The sequence below is a fragment of the Cupressus sempervirens genome, chromosome 5 (assembly GCF_028749045.1).
Source record: "Cupressus sempervirens isolate cs-2001-9-10 chromosome 5, ASM2874904v1, whole genome shotgun sequence".
Taxonomy (NCBI): domain Eukaryota; kingdom Viridiplantae; phylum Streptophyta; class Pinopsida; order Cupressales; family Cupressaceae; genus Cupressus; species Cupressus sempervirens.
Window position 1 is genome coordinate 1,001,056,886 of NC_143122.1, and position 11,618 is coordinate 1,001,068,503.

General features: G+C 31.2%; 1 pseudogene; it reads left to right on the top strand.

The window, feature by feature from the left end:
- The first annotated feature begins 533 nt into the window (after positions 1-533).
- Positions 534-11,388, top strand: LOC149559295 (protein trichome birefringence-like 36; annotated as a pseudogene).
- The last annotated feature ends 230 nt before the right edge of the window (positions 11,389-11,618 follow it).

Genomic DNA, 11,618 nt, shown 5'->3' on the forward strand with positions numbered 1-11,618 from the left:
CAATTAGAAACTGTGGATCTACTTGAAATATTCTTTCTAATTAACCTTTGCATGCAAAAGAAAATTAATGTAATCTATTGTGTGAAACATAACTTTGATACCTTTAAGATGTTATTATACAAAAAAATTTCATCAAAGGTCACATTCACATCATCATCAATTCCCAAACTAGAATTCCCAATGTTGCATATGGAGTCATCATCAATTAGAAACTATGGATCTACCTAAAAAAATCTTTCTAATTAACCTTTGCATGCAAAAGCAATTTAATGTAATCTATTGTGTGAAGCATAACTTTGAAATTGCTTTTGACCTTTCAAATGTTATTGTACAAAAACCTTTCATCAAAGGTCACATTCATGTGCAATTTCAAATCAAAGCTTGATACTTTAGATTCCATGGAGCATAGATAGAAGACCATGCAAGTATTTGCAGAGTTGCTAAGTACTTGTGGTTCTTTCAACTTGGTGAGTTCTCTTGTTTAACTTGAAAATATTTGTAGATGAGTTTCAAAGGAAAAATATCTTGGTTTAATGGGTATTCTTTTGTTATTGTTATATATCTTAATAGTTCTTTGCATAACTAGAGATGCTAGAATTCAAGGCAGTGCTACTACAGAAAGGAGTGATGAACACTTTGAATTGTATTAGGGGAATAATGGCAATATTTACTAAGAAAATATTGTTGTAACACTCATAGAAAATAAATACAATTTTTTTTTGAGGAATTGGATTCATGATGCTTCATAACCACTTTATAATGCTATAGATTGTTCGTACATTAGTACCCAAATAAATTGCCGACCAAATGGGAGACTAGATTCAAATTATGAGATATGTAGATGGCAACTAGATGTTTGTATCATTCCTAGGTAAAATTTTCATAGTTGATTTGTATTCTTATTTCAATTTGGACTCCTCTTGATGGGCAACTTCTGCTTAGTTTTTTGTTATATATCTATTTTGAATGTAGTTCTCATGAATCCATTTTATTTTCAATAGTTTAGGCCAATTTCATAACAATGGAACTTTTGATCAATGAATCTTTGAATCTATTGTTAACTTTTATATAGAGATATAGTTGATTCCACTTGAAAATAAATATGTATAATATGCTAACATGCCTATGTAATGTTTAAGATACTGCTATCTATGCAAATGGTCAATTGATTTATCCTTTGTCTACATATAAACAATGAAAAAGAAGTAAAATGTTCATAAATAATGATTCTCACATGACATAATTGTCTAATTGTGTGTTGTCTTTGATGTTACACAAATATAATATCAATTGTCAGTCTGTGCTTACAGAGCTAACTTGGTCAACAAGGCAATTTTCCTTTTCTATCAAACATTCTTGGAGATTACTCTGCAAAGACGGTATCTATCGAACTCACTCAGGTGTTGAAGAAAATTACGACAGAAAGTAGTGTTAACTGAGTTCTCATGGTTAACAAAGAAAATTTGATTAGAGTTAGTGTTCACTGAGTTTTCTTGGTTCCCAAATGTTTTTCCAAGTTCGTAGTGTTAATCAAGCTTCTATTGGTTAACACAAGAAATCATTTCAAAAGCAATATTTACTGAGCAGGGTCAACCAATGAAGGGTTTTGTTGATTTGAGAAATGAAGTTTAATTATTTTAAGTATTGATTCCAACTGATTATGGTAATTATTATTGGTCATTTTTCTTTACAATTGAGTTGACTTGATCATTTATATGATATAAATGAAAAGTCAAGTTGAGATTCTAATGAATGGGAGAGAATGCAAGTCTATTAATTGATTGAGAAGGAAAGAGTGTGAGAAAACTTGAAGGATGGTCAGATATCCTTATGGAGCAGCAAAGTAATATTTGATTAGGTTGAATCTAACATGAAGTAGAACAAAGATCTGTAATCAAAAAATTAGTTGCATCTCATTTAGGTCATTTCACTGATACATTCTTACCATTGTAGCAATGATTCCAAAATCTTTTAGTAGAGTTGGTTTAATAGCCAGTTGTAAATCCTCTAACAAGGTGATAGTTCCATTGAATTATTCTAAAGACCTCTTGCAAGGCCACTCCTAATAGGGTGATTAAATCCTCTAACAAGGCCACATTTGATAGTTTTTTTTGTAACCTTTAAGCAGGTTGGCTCCTAATAAGGCTCACTTTAGAAGAATGAAAATTAGTAACTAGTTACATTCATATTTTTTCCCATATTAGGTTTCCATGTTAAATCCTAGTGTCTCATGTGTTCATGTTATTTTTTTTGTGCTTTCAAATTAATCACTATGAAAGTTTAAGATTAGATAAAAGTAAATCTCACTACTTTTACCAAGTTACAGTATTTTCTCTGAGTTTACCAAATTACAGCAACAATCAATTTTATTGTTAACATCCAAGGGATCTAAAATAATTTTTGTGGTGACTGATCCACCACCCCCAGCCCCCTTCTTAGTTACTCCATTGGTGATTTAGGATGCAAATATCTTGATAAAAAATACACAACTCCCATTGGTACATTATCTGCTGGTGACATTGCTAAGAAAAAGAACCATAACACCATGACGATAGACATTGCATCTACTCTAAGCTATGAGGAATTTGATGATATCAAAGACTACAAATCCTCTTTTGACATTTGGAATAAGGTAAAGGACATCTATGGTGGTGATGAAAATGTCAAGAGAGCCAAAGTAGAAATCCTTAGAGGATAATTTGATTAGATGAGAATGAGAGAAGATGAAAATATTGCCAAATATGTTGAAAAGATCAAAGCTAGTGTTAGTGCAATTAAAGCTTCTGGAGGAGACATCAAAGAAGAAACTATTGTAAGTAAAGTTCTCAGAATATTGCTTCCTATCTATGGAATTGGAGTATCTACTATTCAAGAAAGAAGGTGTGAGACAAAACATAAGATAACTTTGGATACCTTAGTAGGAAGATTGATAGCTTTTGAGCTAGATAACTATGATAATTATGTTCCAGCTTCCAAGAATATTGAATTTGCATTTGAGGCCAAGCTTTCACTTAAGGAGAAAGGCAAGAAAATAAAGGAAATTTAGTCAGAAAGTGAAGAAGAATCAGAGGAAAGTTCTAATAGTGACCTTGAAGTTGTTGAAGCTTTACTTGCAAGGAAATATTCTAGAAGTGGAGGAAAATACAAAGGTAAAGTTCCCCTAATCTATTTTTCATGTGAAGAAATTGGTCATATTGTTGCTAGGTGCCCAAACAAAGAAAGTAAGGATGAGAAGAAAAGTCACAAATGCAATGGCAAGAATGATTTCAAAAATCACAAATCATTCAAGAAAAAAGGTAAAAAGACATGTTTTATGGCTAAGGATTTAGATAATAGTGAAGATGAAATAGTTTACATTGCTATAAAAGATGAATCTAATGATGAAGAAGATAGGATGGCACTTATCTCTCATGTCAGTAAGAATGACACATGGATCACAGATAGTGGATGTTCACATCATATGACTGGATACAAAACAAAGTTTGAACACTTTGAAGACTATGATGGTGGTAGTGTAAGGTTTGGAAACAATGAACCTTGTTGCATAAAAGGGAAAGGCCAAATCTCATTAACAAAAGGACTTGTATGTGACAATGCCTATTGGGTTGAAGGACTAAAACATAATCTATTGAGTGTGGCACGACTAATCAACATTGGATTCAAGGTGGAATTCATGCATGGCAAGGCAAGACTGCTAGATGAAAAAGGAAAACTAATTGGATCAGGTAGACAAACAAAAGGTAACCAGTTTTATCTTGATCTTGGTGATTGCTCATGTTTTATTACTCAAGTTGAAGAAAGTTGGTTATGGTACAGAAGGTTATGTCATGTAAATTTTGATAACATTGTGAAAATAAAAAAATTCAAGAAAGAAAGAGGCATTCCTACATTGAAGAAACTTGATGTTGATCTATGAAAGAATTGTTAGATTGGTTAAATAGGAAAGACTAGTTTTAAAAGCAAAAAATATCAATCTAAAGATATCTTAGAAATTGTGCATACTAATTTGTGTGGACCTATTGGAATAGAAAGCTATAGTGGAGAAAAAAATTTATTCCTTTTGTTGATGACTACTCTAGAATGATGACTGTGATGTATCTAAGAGAGAAGTCAGAAGCATTTGAGAAATTCAAATGGTATTTGGAAAGAATAAAGAAAAAAATAAGGAAAAGACTGAAATGCTTAAGATCAAATAGAGGTGGTGAATTCATCTCTAATGATTTCAATAACTTTTGCATTGAAAGAGGAATCAAAAGACAAGTATTAGCCCCTGAAAATCCTGAGCATAATGGAATAGCTAAAGGTTGAAATAGATCTATCATGGATTGTGCAAGGACTCTAATGATTGAAAAGAACATTGCTATCAAATACTAGAAGGAAGTCATCAGCACTGTAGTCCATACCTTAAACCAAGTATAGTTGAAGAAGGACTCATATAAAACTCTCTATAAGTTATGGTATGGCTATAAACCCAATGTAAGTTACCTGAAAGTATTTGGAAGTAAACATTATATCTTGAAAGAATCTAGAAAAGGAAACTTTGATGTGAAAGGTGATGAAGGTATATTCTTAGGTTACTCTTGTAGAAGTAAGACATATAGATGTTTGAATTTGTCTACTCATAAAATCATAGAAAGTGCACATGTGAGAATTGATGAGTTTGTAGAAAGGACTAAAAAAGAAAGCAAAAAGGAACAAAAAGATTATAGTAGATTTGTTTACATCAAACTTGATACATTTCCAGACACATCTATCAATAAGTAGACTTCTACTCCTGAGTCTTTCTCAATCATCGAGTTGCAAGAAGTTCAAATTGAGTCACAAGGACTCAAGTCACATTCTGAAGCTACCAAGCCAATGCCTATCGAGTTTGAGCAACTAGAACTAGAAGTTGAAGTTCAAGAGAATGATAATGTAATTCATTCAAAAGGTAAAGAACCTATATTGGCTAAGTATGTCAGGAGGCATCATGCGCTAGATCAAATTATTGGAGATAAATTAGAAGTTACTGTGACAAGAAGTAAGCTAAAAGGTACATGTTTACTAGCTAATTTTGAACCTAGAAATGTTAAAGATGCATTGGAAAATGAAAGTTGGATTGAGGCTATGAATGAAGAGATAGAGAAAATAGAGAAGAACAAAACCTAGACTCTTGTACCTAGGCCTAAAAACAAAAATGTGATTGGAACAAAATGGGTATTTAGGAATAAGTTGAATAAAGATGGTAAGGTATATAGAAACAAAGCTAGATTGGTGTGTAAAGGATATTCTCAAGAAGAAGCCATTGATTATGGTGGAAATTTTGCTCCTATTGCAAGATTGGAAGTTGTCAGGACTTTACTTGCATATGCAACACATAAAGGATTTAAGGTATATCAAATGGATGTTAAATCTACATTTCTCAATGGTATTCTTGATGAAGAAGTCTACATTGAACAACTAAATGGTTTTGTTGATCTAGACAAAAGGGACATGGTCTACAAGTTACAAAAAGCATTGTATGGTCTAAAACAAGCTCCTAGAGCATGACATGAGAGGCTGCACAACTGCCTTATATAGATTAGTTTCCAAAGAACTAATGATAATAGTAGTTTGTATATTAAGGAAGGACCAGATAACAAGATTTTTTTGGTAGAAATATTTGTGGATGATACTTTATTTATAGGGAATGATGATCTATGCAAAGAATTTTTAGAGAAAATGATCAAAGAGTTTGAAATGTATATGTTTGGTGAGATTAAGTTCTTTCTTGATCTTTTGATAGAACAGAGTAGGAATGGTATCTACATCACTTAGTCTAAGTATATCAAGGAGATACTCAAGAAATATGGTATGGAAGATTCAAAACTAGTTGGAACCCCCATGTTTATTGGATTAAAGCTTACCTAAGATGATGACTCAAAGGAGGTAGATTAGACCTTATATAGATCAATGATTGGAAAATTATAGTATGTAATTCATACAAGGCTTGATAGTGCTCTTGCAATTGGTATAGTGGAAAAATTATTGACAAAACCCAAAGAAAATAATATGATGACAATCAAAAGAATCTTGAGATACTTGAAAGGTACCAAAGATTATTGCTTATTATATAAACTTGGAGGAAATATGGACTTAAAAGTATTTACTGATGCTGATTGGGAAGGAAATATTGATGATAGAAAGAGTACAAGTGGTGGAGCATTCTTTCTTGGTAAAAGGTTGGTATCTTGGACAAGCAAAAAGAAAAATTGCACATCCCAATCTACAACAAAAGTAGAATATGTTGTAGTAGTAGTAAATTGTTCTAATATTGTTTGGTTTAAACAGTTGTTGGAAGGCATGAAGGTTGAGATCAAAGAACCAGTTGTCATGTTTTGTGATAATACAAGTGTAATTAACATATCAAAGAATCCAGTGATGCATTCCAAAACCAAACATATTGCTATAAAAAAAAATTTTGTTAGAAAATTGGTGCAGGAAAAAGAAAATAGATTGGAATATGTCCATACAAAAGAATAGATTGTAGACATACTTACCAAGCCATTACCTATGGATGAATTCTTGTATCTAAGAGGTGAGTTAGGGGTCATTCCCCTATCTGAAGCTCACTAAAATAAAGTTTTAGTGATGCATCATCAAGAACTAAGTTGAAGATCTATCAGTTGATGCAGCATAGTCAAGGGAGCATTGCATATGGATCAGTGCTTAGGGTACATTGATACTCATTTGGTATGTGTTGTCTTTGACATGTGTTGTCAAAGAGGGAGATTTTATTGTCATATCTTTCTAAAATTTGTTTTGAGGAAGAAGCTATGTAATTCCTTCATAGAGGGAGATTATTGCATGGAAGAAAAAGAAGTTTACAGTATAAAATCTAAGAGGGGGAAACTTTGTATCATAAAAAGTCTTGTTTTAAAATTTCATTGTGCTATGACATGTGGTGTTTCCATCAATTCCAAAGAGGGAGATTTTTGGATACAATTTTCTAATTGTGTGTTGTCTTTGATGTTACAGAAATATCATATTAGTTGTTAGTCTGTGCTTACCGAGATCACTTGGTCAGCAAGGCAATTTTCCTTGTCTACCAAGCATTCCTCGAGATTACTCTACGAAGATAGTATCTACTAAGCCCACTTAGGCATCAAAGGAAATTATGGCAAAAAGTAGTATTAACTGAGTTCTTGTGGTTAACGAAGGAAAGTTGGTCAGAGTTAGTGTTCACTAAGTTCACTTAGTTGCCAAAGGTTTTTGCAAGTTCATAGTGTTAACCAAGCTTCTATTGGTTAACATAGTAAATTATTTCAAAATTAGTATTTATCAAGTAGGGTCAGCCAATGAAGGATTTTCATGTTGATTTGAGAAATGAAGTTTAATTATTTCAAGTATTGATTCTAGCCGACTATGGTAATGATTATTGGTCATTGAAATTTGTAATTCAACCGACTTGATAATTTATATGATATAAATGAAAGGTCAAGTTGAGATTCTAATGAATGGGAGAGAATACAAGTGTATTAATTAATTAAGAAGGAAAGAGTGTGAGCAAACTTGAAGGATGGTTAGATATCCTTGTGGAGTAGCAAAGTAATATTCGATCAGGTTGGATCTAGCATGAAGCAGAACAAAGATCTATAATCAGCAATTCAATTGCATCTCATTCAAGTCATTTCATTGTTACTTTCTTACCATTGTAGCAGTGATTCCAAAATCTCTTAACAAAGTTGGTTTTACAACTAGTTATAAATCCTCTAACAAGGTGACAGTTCCATTGAATTGTTCTAAAGACCTCTTGCAAAGCTACTCCTAATAGGGTGATTAAATCCTCTAACAAGGTCACACCTAACAGTGTGTTTTGTAACCTTTAACCAGGTTCGCTCCTAACAGGGCTCACTTTAGAAGAGTGAAAATCAGTAACTAGTTACATTGGTGGTTTTTCCCATATTGGGTTTCCACGTTAAATCCTAGTGTCTCATGTGTTCATGTTATTTCTTTTGTGCTTTCAAATTAATCACTATGAATGTTTAGGATTAGTTAAAAGTAAATCTCACTACTTTTACTGAGTTACAACATTTTCTATGAGTTTATTGAATTACAAAAACAATTAGTTTTACTGTTAACATCCAGGGGATCTAAAATATTTTTTGTGGTAACAGATTCACCACCAAAACCCCCCCCCTCTTAGTTACTCCATCTATATTTCCAATAGATTCCACTTGATAATCAATATGTATAATATGTTGACATGCCTATGTAATGTTTAAGATACTGCTATCTATGCAAATGGTCAATTGATTTATTCCAACTAGTAATTGTTTTTTATTTATCCTTTGTCTACATACAAACAATGAAAAAAAAGTAAAATGTTCATAAATAATGATTCTCACATGACATAATTTGCTGACATATCATATATTTGTTACTAAACACTATTCGAGTATGTTTCTTAATTTATCCATTATTTCTAATATGTTTTCTAACTTCAATGTTGGCTATGTATGGAACATTAACTATAATATCTATTCCGAGTTTTCTTGTATCACATATATCCTTGTTGGATAATGCAACTTTCTAACTATAAAATACCTCTTAGGTGATTGGGAGTTAGTTTTTGACTACTACTATATGTATGTGATCTTTGGCATGTGGAACTCCTAAAGTCTCTTCTTAGATTGTAGAGAACTCAATATGAAAGTTAAAGTCTCTTTCTATGCAATGTGTTTGTGCTCGATGCCAAGTTAGATTTTGGTCATAAAGTGTATGCTAATTAATACTCCTATTCACTAGTTTCCTCCTCTTCAAATTGATATTCTTTTTCATACCTTTGTCTCTTAATATTCTCAAGTATTAACATATAGATGCAAGTTATTTTAGAGGAATATCTTCTTTTCATTGAGGCTCTATTATGGTTGTCACAATGTATATCTTCTTGTGAGTCAAATGCTCCTCTCTCAGTATGAAATAATTCTTGACAAAAGAATGGATGGTGATTGTATATAAGGATTGTGTGGCTTTTTATACCCTTTGAAATAGATCATACCCTTGATGTCAGATTCTAAATTGAACATATTTCTACTTGGTATTAATTATTGGTTCTTCCAATAGAGAATATTATTGGATATATTTATTATATATATAATTGTCTAACTAGGATCATTTTTTTAAAACTCCTCTTCAACAATCTACTCTGTCTTATCCTTGTTTGCTTCCTATTGCTCAATGACGTTGGGTATTGAATGAAAATTGAATACCTTGATTATTATTTGTTATTTGTTGACTACTGAACTAATTTAATGTAATTGAATCCATTGTCCTTATGAAATTGACAAGGTAGTTTATGGTAGATAACTAATTTAATGAACTTTTGATCAATGAATCTTCAAAAATAATGAACTCTTTTTTATTTGATCTATTCTTAATGGATAGCTTATGTATAGTTGCTTGTTAATGATGAATAACTTGAAGTCGTATATCTATTTGAATGTAGCTATCATAAATCCAATAAACTGTCAATAGTTTAGGAAAATTAATTAAAGGTTTCTCTTCTAATCAATGACAAATGAATGGTTTTTCTAATAGATAAATTTTCATATTGATAATTTTATTGTAATGCCAATGCTGATAAATAAAATAGGTATACAAAATCTAATTCAGACTTTTTAATGAATCTTCCAAAATAATGAACTTTATCATAAATATATGGAAATTAGAAAGCAATCAATTTAGATAATGATGAATGGTCTATTTACCAAAAATTAATCCAAGTAGCCTTAAGAGAGATCTACAATGTAGACCCCAAACATTGGAAGTGCATTAAGAAATATTGATTAAAATATGTCAATTTAAGAACATCTACAACTATCAATTGTAGATATTGGATTTAAAATCTTGTATTAGGTTCAATAGTAAGGATATGTTAGAGAAGTTGAGAGGAAAGATATTGATTTTTGTTGGGGACTCCATAAGCAGAGGTCAATTTGAGTCCATGGTCTATCTACTTTAGGCAGGAATTCCAAACAATAGGAAATCTATGGTTAATAAGAGTCCTCTTGCAACATTCAATGCTCTAGTAAGTTGTACAATGTATTCACTTCAATATTTTTTCTTTTTTTTTTGCAAGGATGTATCAAAGTTATAAACATTTGATTGGTTGTTTGTAGGATTATAATGCTTTAGTTAAACTATTCTAGGCTTCATTCTTGGTTGAGCTGGAGACCAATGAACAAGGGACAAAGATTCTTCACTTGGATTCTATATAAACTATTGGAGAGTAGTGGAAGAAGGTAGATTTCCTAATATTTGAGTCATCACATTTGTGGGATCATAGTGGTGGAAACAATGGAACAACATAAGATTATGTGATATATTTTAAATTTTATTCATACTTTGGTTTATATTCTATGATCTATCATCTCAATATTAGTTTGAATATTTCTTGATTAGATTATATGAATCTTTCTATCGACATTTTCATATTCACATTCTACAATCCACCATCAAAATGAACAAAAGAGAGAAGAAAATGATTAATGTAACTGAAATCTTTTCAATCTATATGGAAAAGTTTGAATGAATGGTTCATGACAAATAGAGATATGATACAAGGTTTAATTATGTATAAATAGATGGTACATAGCCATGGAATGTAGTACAACACACAAACTCTAGACCAAATGGTTGCTTACAAAAAAACTCTAAATACTTGGGCACCATGGCACCTCACCATTAGATTTCAAGAAATTAATCAATGGTATTTTTTAGCACCATGGCACCTCACCATTCAAGGTTGATCATATTATATGATATTTATTTCTAATTTTACTCAACAAGTTTTAAATTTTCATTATCATGAATTGATAGTAGATTACATTGCATTATTCAGAGTTATTATTTATTCATGACAAATTTTCTATCATAATTTCATTGCATCAAACTTCTTCCTGAATTTTTTCCATCATACATCATGATCTATCATTAGAATAAATAAAGTATAATAGTAGACAAAGAGAAGATCATAAAGTATGATTCATAACATTGGTAGAAATAATTCACACAATCAAGCCCTAAAATGTTTTTCATGATTAATTTCAATTTGAACATGTCTTCTTGAAATCTAGTTAACATAATTGGCATGATTTTAATACACTTATGAGAAAGATACATAACATTTGCAGAGCGCATCTACATACAATCCTCCATTACCATTTCAGGTGTCAATACTAAAGCAAGTTGTGAACAACACAAGTTTTTTTTCTTATTTTATTGGATATAATAGGAATGTACTAGCTATGCAAGGATGCACATCCCTCAAAATGTGGTGGTGGTAGTGGCAATGGAGACTATAGTCATTGCTGTAACCCAATTCTAGTTGATATTTGGAATGAACTTTTGTATTCCTATGTAAATTAGGGAAGGTATCAAAGATAGACTTAATTTTATGTGAAAGATAAGGTATATGACTTAGAGTAGTGAGAAATAGTGTAGATGCATCATATTTAGCACATTTATATTCTTTTAATAAAAAATAATTTGAAAGATATCAAATGTCAATTTTGGATAATCATCATTGTACTAAAAACTTTAAAGTCACAAGTATTGGTGTAACATTGTCAAAAATATTGGACCTTAAGTCAATAAGT